General features: G+C 31.5%; 1 long non-coding RNA gene across 2 annotated transcripts; it reads right to left on the bottom strand.

The window, feature by feature from the left end:
* Window positions 1-743: 743 nt before the first annotated feature.
* On the bottom strand, window positions 744-11,278 carry LOC127712652 (uncharacterized). 2 transcript variants are annotated; one of them, XR_007987229.1, is made up of 4 exons: window positions 10,681-11,278; window positions 8,611-8,682; window positions 6,468-6,539; window positions 744-2,766 (listed from the first exon to the last, which is right to left on the bottom strand). It is a non-coding gene; the product is annotated as an uncharacterized LOC127712652 (long non-coding RNA). The 2 variants fall into 2 exon arrangements; XR_007987228.1 differs by lacking the exon at window positions 8,611-8,682.
* Window positions 11,279-11,848: the final 570 nt, after the last annotated feature.

Here is an 11,848-nt window from a genome sequence, read left to right as displayed (position 1 = left end):
AACCTAAACACAAACATTAACATTAAACTCTGTAAAAGTTTTTGAACCATGATGAGGAGGTTGGGCTAAATAATCTCCATGGAAACGAGACTTGCAAATGCCAATAAATTTGCATACCAAATATCTTTGACTTATAATAACATTAGCGTTTCATCTTAAACTGATCTAATCACAAACTAATACATGTAAACAAAGTAAAAGTTTCAAAGTCAAAAGACGATGACTGAGATGGCGCGGGGCCAAATATTCTCCATGGAAATGAGATATGCTAATACTTATACAACATTGGCCTACCACTAACGGCTCTCCTTGATCTGACTAATCACAAACTAATACATGTAAACTTAGCAAAAGTTTCAAAGTCAATAGACCATGACTGAGGGGGCGGAGCCAAATAACCTATATGGAAATGAGATATGCCAATGTTTATACAACTGCATACCAAATATCATTGACCTACCACTAGTGATTCACCATAAACTAGACCTAATAACAAACTAATACATTGTCTCTCTTTTTGACTCCGTCAAGGGGAGACAAAAATGCAAAATAAAGTATACTGAGTTGAAGAGCTATTGGAAGTTTTAAATGATCTTAAGGTAAGACCAATTCTGCATAAAATTATCAACGACGACCAATGGCCAAGTACAAATACAAGCTTTTTCAATTGTTTACAGATTTGGCACAAAATTAAGATGCGCATTAACCTCTAAATAAAAACAAACAAAAACAAGTACTACAAATAACGACAAACACAAGTATTTATTCAAGGAGATGTGGTATCGTTTTCAATCTTTCCTCAAATACCAAGTTTTGCGATTATACTCAGATTCAGAATTTAACCAATCAAAATACGGGATTTGGTGTTTCGAGCACAAATTTCGTACTCCCGAGTACAGAGTTAAGTTTTATGACCGTAGGCCCGGGTGTCAAATCTGCAACAATTAGAGTTCAGCGACGGCTTTCAACAATTAACAATAACAACACCAATACCGTATAGTTAGATATACAAGGCCATGGAGGATAAAATGGGAGAAAACTAATGATTTCAATTATACTACAGCAATGCACGAAAAACAAATATGGCAGACAGCAAACAACGACAACTATTGGGTTACTGGTTCCTCTCTTCGGAAAGGCACATGAACAATATGGTGGGGTTTAACTTCTTTCTTAGAGCTCAATATTCTTAACTATGAATAGTAATGTAACGACACAACATAATAATAATAAAAAAACAATTGCAAAGCGCTTATCTTGTCATACCGTAACTAACTACCCACAAAAAACAAATAGCAAAACGACAAAGGACAACGGACACATACTACCGATTTGAAAGTTCTCGTAGTTAATGAAAGCTAATTCAAAACTCTATTCCAACTAATAAATAAACCATGTTCTCGAAGACAAACATGAAATAGTATACTCCTAACAAACCGTGTTAAGACTTCAGACTTCATAAGCACTCTGAGAAAAACATGATATTGTGCCATGCCACAATATATGTATCTGCTGGATATAGGACCCAGGATACCAATCTATTTTCAATGATTTTTAATACTATTAAGATAAAATCAATGTTTGTATAAATAAAGACAACATTCAAATCCTCGATACAATGATGAATTGATTGCTTTATTCATAGGAACAATAAGTTTCTAGAATCATATTTAAATTTGCAAGGTGTATAAACTGTATTGCCGTTTAAAGTAGGATTTGATATCAAAATTGCTAAAAGGTTTCAACCGGTCCAACGCCCAATCCACATTTGTGTATATATGAAAGAATTAAGTAAAGATTTTGAGTTATCTATGTTGAATCGAGACGACTTATCTAATATTTTAATGATTGACCAGTACTACATAAACTACGGTTAATGAAATGTAAAACGTTACTACAGACTTGGACACAGGAAACTAGTTTGTTTTTTTTTTAAATCAAGTTCTAAGAACTTAACTTGTTTAGAATTAAATCGTTACGTCAAAACCATTTCAATACCAGTCGCTACATTCCAAGCTATAGGTAGATTGAATAGTATAGTTTTACCTGGCTACCTTTTGTATGGATCAGACTGTTCATATTCTTAAATTCATTTTACGCGGACTTATTTCTTTTTTAATTTCAAACCTACGTCAATAAATGTAACCCAAAATTATTAAGTCTCCTCTGCTATCTAATTGTCTTCATAAATGCTCAGACCTTAAATGTTGAAATTAACCTGAGAATAAGTAGAAAATAAGCTTTAAAACAAACCGAATTACAAAAAGGCAGGAAATTTCGTCTTAGTTAAACAAAGTTAGACAAAAAGTCCTCGATAGACATAAATATTTGTCCTCATTAAACAAGGGAAAATAGTTTTCACAGTCATGTATATATAACAACTTAATTCAAATGAAGGATTGACATTTTGTTATCTTCTTTTTATGTACAGTAGAACGTAGCATACATAGATTATCATTAACGGCACATTTTTATAAATCAAAATTTCTCATACTAGTACCAAACGTTATTGTCGTATGTTATTCCATGTGTTATAGGTAATCAATTGCATTTCAAAATGTGAAAAATAAGAACATAACATTACACAGCAGTACTAGCTTTTGTATATAAGCATTTTTAAGAACGAATTTTGTATCTAGTTGTAAACCAAACATTTCTTATATTTGGAGAAGTATTCTTTCAACAAAATGGATTTCATATGGCTCCTGTTGTATTCTACAATACATGTTTTCCATGCCACAGGCACTTTAAAACGCGTGACAAAATCTGTAAAAAAAAAACAAAGTTCTCTTTAAAAAATGCACTACATTATTTTCAACAAGCAAAAGCCTAAGGTACTTCGTTTAACTTAAAAGTAACCAAAGAGTACAAGATATACTTTAAGATTCAAAGCTAACTTAAATAAATTTAATAATACACCAATTTATCTAAAAGTTAACACAGGCTCATTCAACGTTGCACTACAGTAATTTAACATATTCAATCGTGTGTACGTTTATGTTTAATTACATATGTTTCGAATGCAACTTCCAAACTGTTCCAGCACTATCTTTGTCTAATTCATTCATGTATGAACACGTTTATCATGCTTTGATCACGAAAAATTTAACAAGGTTAGTGTCATATGACGAACGTTTAAATTTTATATAATGTTTTTGTTGTATATGGTCTGTTCTTGACAGTGTACTGACTGATATTTTAATCTGGGAAACATGATTTGATTATTAGTTATAATTGGCTTTGAACTAGCTTTTGATAAATGCGAGTGTTCTTAGATTATTACTTTGTTTTATTAGTCTGTTTGCTTATTTTGTATGTGCTTTTTGTCGATCTGAAAAGTCAAACCTGTTTTCAAGTGATTTGCTTAGCTTGTTCTTATATTGTGCTGTTAAATAACTGTCCCAGGTTATGTGAAGGTTGAGCGTTGATACTTTTTAAACATATTCATTTCCTCAACATTCTATGTATGCTTATAAATTCTTCTACATTCAGGTCCGTACGCTCCACAGAGAGTCAAATTGTAAACAAGCATATCACTGCCACTACCCAGCTTAAAGCCTCTTCCGAACATTTGAAAGTCCCTACTATGTACTGGTTACCTAAATTGCACAAAAAAACATTTAAATTTCGTTTCATCTCCGCATCTAGTAAGTGTTCTACTACCAATCTATCAGTGCTTCTAACTACTTCCCTTACTACTATCAAAGAACTTGTTATTAACTTTTGTAATAAAGCTTATGAAAATAATGGTATTAATTATTTTTGGAGTGTTAAAAATTCTTTAGAGGTTTTAGATAAAATACATGCTTTTGATGGTCCTTTTAATTCTGTTGACAGTTATGATTTTTCTACTCTCTATACTACACTTCCACACAATCTTATCAAGAAAAAGTTTTCATATTTGATTAAATGGTCTTTTGAAAAATCTCATTGTAAATTTATTTGCTGTAACTCGTTTAAAGCATGCTAGAAAGTATGCTAGATACACTTACTGGAAATGTGAAGATACGATTGAAGCTTTAAATTTTCTCCTGGACAACATATATGTACGTTTCGGCGATAAAGTGTATCGACAAGTAGTAGGTATTCCTATGGGCACTAACTGCGCCCCTTTGATAACAGATTTATTCCTGTATTGCTATGATTCTCAGTTTATGACCAAACTCAGTAAAGACACGTCATTGATACATTTGGTTGATACATACCTTCCGTTATCTGGATGATATTTTTTCGTTAAATAATCCAGAGTTCTCTAAATATACTACCGAAATTTACCCAAAAGAACTTACTTTAACTAAATCTAACATAAACAGCAGTAGTTGTCTTTTTCTAGATTTTGACATTTCAATCTCTAAAGGAAAACTCCATACTAAAATTTACGACAAAAGAGACGACTTTTCATTCCCTATTGTTTATTTTCCTTTTTTAGACGGCGATGTTCCTTTGGCTCCATCATACGGTGTATATATATCCCAACTGGTTCGTTATGCCCGTGTGTGTAGTGATGTCATAGATTTTAACGAACGTAATCAATGAATCACTGGTAAATTATTAAGTCAGGGATTTTATTACCATAATTTACGTAAAACTTTTACTAAATTCTTTCATAGATACAAAGATTTGATTAGTAAATTTGGCTGTACCTGTAGAAAACTGATAAAAAACGGTACTTCACATCCTAAATTTTACGGTAATATTGTACTTAAAGCGCGGAAATCACTATGTGATCCGTGTAAACTCATCGAACCTTTAAACAAACTTATTAGTAATGGTTATCTTACCAATGTTGTAAATAGATCTTTGAATATAGTATACATTGGCACTAATATCGATCCTTTCATCAGCAAATTAAAACATAACTAAATTTGTGTTCTTTTTAAACGGGATGTATAAAGACACACCCACGTTCATTTTGATCTATAAAGAGATTAACTCCTAACTATCCTACTGCCTGTCGATACATTTATTTTTGGCATTGCACAAGTCATGTCTTCTTTGACTGTCCATGACGTTAAAATACTAAATCCCTGGGATGTGTTTTAGTTGATTTTAGTCTCTGATGCATGATTTTTTTATTATTAATTGTTTTTGGCTTTTAACTAGCTGTCAGTAACTGCGAGTACTCTCAAATCGTATTTTCTTGTTTATTTGACCTATTATACTAATTGTAATGCTTTTTTGTTATTTAATGTTTACTCATTCAGGGTTATATCTGGTCTATATACCAGCTTCGATAAGTGTTTGGTATTACTATATATTTCCACTTCTTCGTACTATGAACATAAAAATTATTTATTTTGTAAAAATATTTCCTTTCTCCATTTGAACTGTACACGTATACCTAACAACAAAATGTTCATTTACCTGTGTTTATAGTAATTGCAAATGGCTGATATTTTTGTTCAAGCATATTGTTTTTCTTAAATTGTTTAACATTTCACAGCGGTATAACTTGTTACTTTAATTATTCTTCCCTTAGTTTATTAATTTTGTATTAACATTGTATCATAGATCAAATTTATTTGTTCAGTGTATGGTCACTGGTTTTAATATGTCTTTTGATTGAGTTAAGCCATTTCAATTGATAATTTATAGTGTGTCTTTCTATGTCGTGATGTTACACTATTGTTTCAGATAAGGGTGAAGGTTTGGTACCATTAAAACGTTTAAACCCGCTGCAATTATTTGCACCTGTCCTAAGTCAGGAATCTGATGTTCAGTAGTTGTCGTTTGTTGACGTGGTTCATAAGTGTTTCTCGTTTCTCGTTTTTTATATAGATTAGACCGTTGGTTTTCCCGTTTGAATGGTTTTACACTAATAATTTTTTTTGGGGCCCTTTATAGCTTGCTGTTCGGTGTGAGCCAAGGCTCCGTGTTGATGACCGTACTTTGACCTATAACGGTTTACTTTTATAAATTTTGACTTGGATGGAGAGTTGTCTCATTGGCACTCATACCACATCTTCTTATATCTATTGTTAGACGTCAGGCGTCAGTAATACAGTGGTTGTCGTTGGTCTCTGTCTGTTATATATGTTTTATTCGTTTATTGGTTTGTTCATAAGTAGGGATGGTTTTTCTCGTTTGAATTGTTTTACATTTTGTTATGTCGGAACCTTATTTAGCTGACTATATGGTATGGGGTTTGCTCATTATTGAAAGACGTACTATACCCTATAGTTACACACATTTATATCACTTGGTCTGGCGGAATTTTGCCTCATTGGCAATCATTACACACAATAAAAAATACCAAATTCATATTGCCTGTTGAAGTCTGTTTTCAATTAATTATTCATTGCAGGTTTCTAACATATCATTTGATTAATTATACATGTAATAACAATGAAAATAGTTTTTGTGATAAGAAACAGAATTTTCTATTTGTGCATTCTTCAATATTTTATCGTTCTAATCTAACAATAAGGAAACGAATAACACAAACACATTTAAATCTTTATTAGTACCTTTGGTATTCCAAATGGCTATTTAGCTGGATTATTGTGAAGCACGTTTTCAACACTTGCATTAAGAACGATCTAAATAAAATGAAATAAGACTTAATCTACATCTACAACATTTAATGCTTACTTTTAACATAATATTCATGTGTTCTAAAGATTTTTACAAACATATAAACCACATTGCAAACTTTTATTAGGAAACGAAATCACAGCTCTCCACGTAATCAAAATTTAAGATGCTTTAACAGGATATGGGATATAAAAATCTTGTGGATTGTTGACTAATTTGCAATCATACCGTATCTCGTCATTTCTTTGATATAAAAATGTTTTTCCGCAACATAAAATATATAAAAAGAGTTTAAACTTTAGTTCCACTAACCACTGGAAACACGGGTCACTCAGACACTAACATACTATAGATGTCAGTGCATTGTAACCTCGCCACATGTTCTAAGTCCAAAACCTAGTATATGGTTGTGTTTGTTTTATTTCAAATAAGTATTTGTTAATGAGATAATATAATTGGTAACTGATCTTTCATATAATTCATTTAAAACATTTTCAAGACTAGCAGCAATGAGAGCTCAATTTAGTGTATAGACACCTTTCGATTGTTGAAAACTTTATTTAAATAATCTCCCATTTCTTTGGTTTTATATTTGTCGTTTGGTATATATTTTTTTTTATTCATACCCCACATCTCCTTGTAAATGTTCTCAGTTCATAAATCTACGTTTTGAACTTTTTTGTACGTATATTTGAACCAAATTTGGGTTACCTTTTAAGAGCTACCCATATGATTATCTGGGATTTGGGTTATGTTTTTTTCTCATAGCAATAAAAAACATCGTGAGTTAAAGGACATCGTTGTTGCTGACAACGCAAATATCAGATAGAAACATATCAAAATAAAAGAACAGAGTTCAAATGTCCGCCGCGTTGCATATATTTTATTTGTTCATGGTCAATAACTTAAACATTTTTGTTTTTTGTTTTTTAAAACTTTTTAAAATTATCTTAGAGAGTTGGAGACTTAAGAGCAATTTCTGGTATATTTAATATTTTCAAGGGGCATAACTCATTAAAAATATTTGATCGGCAATTATTTTCGAAATTGTCCGTAACATTACTGATATTATTAAACCTGATATGAATTTGATAAAAATCTGCCAAAAATTGTACATGTGAGAGCGCTTATAAAGCAAATTTCCATATACTTAATATTTCTAAGGAGCATAACTCTTTTAAAAATAATTGATCGGCACTGATTTTAGAAATCGTCCGAAGAATCGCTGATATAAACATATAATATATGTTTCATAAACATCTGGCAAGAATTGTACACATGAGAGCGCTAACAATGCAATTTTTCATATTATCAATATTTCGAAGGGCCATAACTCTTTTAAAATAATTGATCGGCACTGATTTTCGAGTCCTAGACATTGCTGATACAAACCTACAATATAAGTTTCATAAAAGTCTGACAAGAATTGTACACATGAGAGCGCTAACAATGCAATTTTCCATTTAATTAATGTTTCCAAGCGGCATAACTCTTTAAAAAATTATTGATCGGCGCTGATGTTCGAACTCGTGCGAGACATAGCTTATATATACCTACAATATAAGTTTCATAAAAATCTGGCAAGAATTGCACACATGATTGCGTTAATGATGCAATTTTTCATCTTATTAATGTTTCCAAGTGGCATAACTCTCTAAAGGATTATTGATCGGCACTGATTTTCAAACTCGTCCGACACATTGTTGATATAAACTTATGATGTAAGTTTTATAATATTCTGACAAGAATTGTACATGTGAGAACTCGAACAAGACCGGATGGACGGATGGACGGACGCCCGGTATTTCTATGTCCCCCGCAACGCGTTGCGCGGGGGACAATAAAGAATAGATAAATATAGAAAACTTTTTTTTTCGTTTTCAAGTTTACAGATTCTTTTTTTATTCGTTAACACTAAATCGTAGATACAAACTTTCGTAAATGGAAAATCAAAAATACGAATCCATCTTTTAAAGCTATAACACATACGCGATAATGTATTTTAAAGCAGTTTTGACACCGCGACTAAATTTGAATGTTTGCAATTTAGAATTTAAATTTTTGAGAATCACTTACATACATTTTGCAACTGACTCGCTGTCTCCAATTTACGATCAAGTGATTACTAAAGTGGAATATGGTGTCCTACTTTGAAATGGAAAAATAAAAGTAATGCCAACAATATGAAATAATTTTCCGATCAAGTGCTTTATTTTTATGATACCGATGACCCCCATCCAAAAATAAATATAAATAAATAAATAAATAAATACATTAATATATAAAACGAGTTCTTATTTGAGATTCGTATTCAAAAGTTATATTTTGTTTCAATTGTAGCATTTTCTAATCAATTAATCATTAAACAGACTCAAGACATTAAGACGATTTACCAAAATTAACTGAAAACAAGTAATTCGATCACGACCTAATGAAAAATGGAATACCTATCCGACATTAGAATATATAATATCAATTTCTTAGTGTTCGTCATTAAACGATAAAATGCAGATAGATAGTTTACATAGAGAATTTATTAAATTATTATAATATTAATATGTAGATAGATAACAGTATAAATTAAATAGACACGAACAAGTTTCTGCTAGCTTTAGCAGTCAACATAATTATATCGTTTGCGGTATAGCGGTATATTTGTATTTACATTTACTAAATTGAGATAACAGCAACCCATGTTTTGAGTGACATTATTTCGTACGTATACCCTATTAGAGATAAGGTAGAATTTCGTGTATGATTTTGCATGTCGACTAACAATGTAATCGCGGTTTTAAAAATGTGCTACAGCGAACATATTTACAATGCAATGTTAACCTTGATATATTTCGAAACCTTCTATGTATATAGTATTCCATGTAGAACTTAACCACAAGTTAACTTTTAATATGCCTTGCTAATTTACTTAAGTGCATGATCCCTAGATCACGCAAAGTGTATGACAGTTAATAATCATTTAAGGTGAATGTGTATATTTGGTGTGGTTCGTACTGCCCAGTCTTTAGTTTTCTATGTCGTGTCTGTTGCACTTTCTCATTTGGTCGTCGTTGATCTTTTGCCAAGACGTTGACAGTTGGACTAATAGATTTTGAAAATGTCCCTTTGCATCTTACGTCTTATTTAAAGACCTTGCAATCTTATGAAGCAGTAATTTCACGAATACAGAAGATAAGTTATCTCTCGTAGAATTACTGCACTACCTTTCTCATACAAAAGAATAGCTAGTTCTAGATTGACTGTTTAATTGTTACTTCCTAAACATCCAGCGGCAAATATGTCAAGACATTAAGAATGAGAAGGCTACGATATTAGACTGCCGCTAGGAAATGAGGTTCTGTCGGATAGGGGCAGAATTTTACCATTCCTACAAGTTACATTCGGGCTCCTCGGAAAGTTGTACGATTTCTTTAACGTAGAGAGAGAGTTGCACGTCCTACTGAGAACATCGAATCTAATGTCCCCTTTTTGGCCGGACGTTTTACTCGTGAAAACATTCACCAGAAAAAAAAACATGCATATTTATGTTCATTTTACATTATATAATTGAGATATAAATATCATCCTGCCTTGCATAAGATCGCACCATTGAGCCTGACTTCAACATGCTTGTTCACGGTCCGAATGGAAACATTATTTTGCTCTGAGCCTACAGTCTTCATTTTTTACTAATAAAGGCCGCATGACTAGCTGATAAACAGAAAATAGCAGTTTTAAAGTCCAAGGCAGAAATCAAATTCACTACATCGACACTCAAAATTAACATTTTGGTATAGAACCATTGAAGTTGTTTGCGCTAATACGAGTCAAATAACCTATTATTATGAAAAAAAAGTATGAAAAGACGACAACAACCCTGTGTTCTGGTTGTGCTTAACTCCTATTTTATGGCTTTTGCAGAACAGCCTTTTAAAATCGATCATTTAATTGCTTTACATACTAGATGTTTCGTAATGATTCGTCCATTTTGATTGTCAAGCAATAATCGCGCTTTGTTTTTATTTTTTTGTTTTTAATTGCACGCTGTCTCCATGCTTACGTTTGAACATATGTTTTTCTGCTATATGGATTCGTTTAAGGTCATTATATAAACAATTGTAAACAGAGGTCAAAATATATAAGCTCACTTACACAGCGTTTCTGGTAATCCAGACCAAATGTGAGGAAGTTCTGTCGGTTATGGAAATTTAATCAGTATATTATTACATGCATCTCGCCCAATAAAGGTCCATTTGATGTAAAACAAGATAAAAAGAAAATACATTTACAAATGAATAATGTTTGTTTATGAAAAATGGAACCAAATGATGCATAATTCAAATGTGTTATCTTTGTAAGGAAAACATATACAATAACATATGAGTATGTAGCCATAGACAAATGGTGAGCATAGAAAATTAATTGAACACAAATACTAACTTAGTTATTGACATTTAAACAAATTAAAACAAGATGGTCCTCAGTTGAACAAAATTTCAGCGCAACAACTTTGTTTGGTAAAAATAATAACAAGTATTAAAATAAACTTTTAAAAGTAACTGTTAAATTAAGCATAAGCATTAGCATAACAATATTATATTGATACATTTTATATACTACGTATTCAATTTGATTCAATACAATTACACGTATATTTTTCAGAAGATTGGTTAAATTATATTATATGTGTCTTTTAAGTGTGTTTGTTTTAAATTATTGGACAACTTAAAAAGAGTAAATTACAGCTCTTGTTGATGTAAAACTTACCATTACAACAAGCACTGTCACACAGTTTATTATCCAATGATATTCCGTTGCAATATTTCATATGAAAATATAAATCTGAAACATATGTTTGTATTAATATAAAATATCAATGAAATGTAATTAAACTTTATGAATTGAGACAAGCGATCAAGCAACAAACCAAAAGGAAACATGCGAAATGTGTCCTAAATGATATCAGTTCAAAATAATACCAGACGCAATGATCAAGGACAAAAGTATTATGATAACCTTAATCAATGAGAGTATGAATCATACAAAAAACAAATTTGAAGATTAATTCCTTAATGTGAAGTCTGGATCCGTAGCCGCGTGGACACACCTCGGCCTGATAACCAAACGAGCCTGGTTCAAACCCCGCAAGGATGATGATGCAAGTTGAAATATTTATTTCCCATATGACCATATTAAAAGACTTTAATTGACTTTAATTGACTTTAATTTCAATTGCAAAAAGAAAAAATACATTGTCTGTAGTCAATTTCTTTTTCCCCATCTTTCGCCTTAGATCGTCGACAGTTGTTTACTTCATTCA

The sequence above is a fragment of the Mytilus californianus genome, unplaced genomic scaffold, assembly GCF_021869535.1.
Source record: "Mytilus californianus isolate M0D057914Y unplaced genomic scaffold, xbMytCali1.0.p SCAF_8, whole genome shotgun sequence".
Classification (NCBI taxonomy): Eukaryota; Metazoa; Mollusca; class Bivalvia; order Mytilida; family Mytilidae; genus Mytilus; species Mytilus californianus.
Note: the sequence above shows the minus strand (reverse complement) of the source record. Positions and strands in the feature narration are given on the sequence as shown.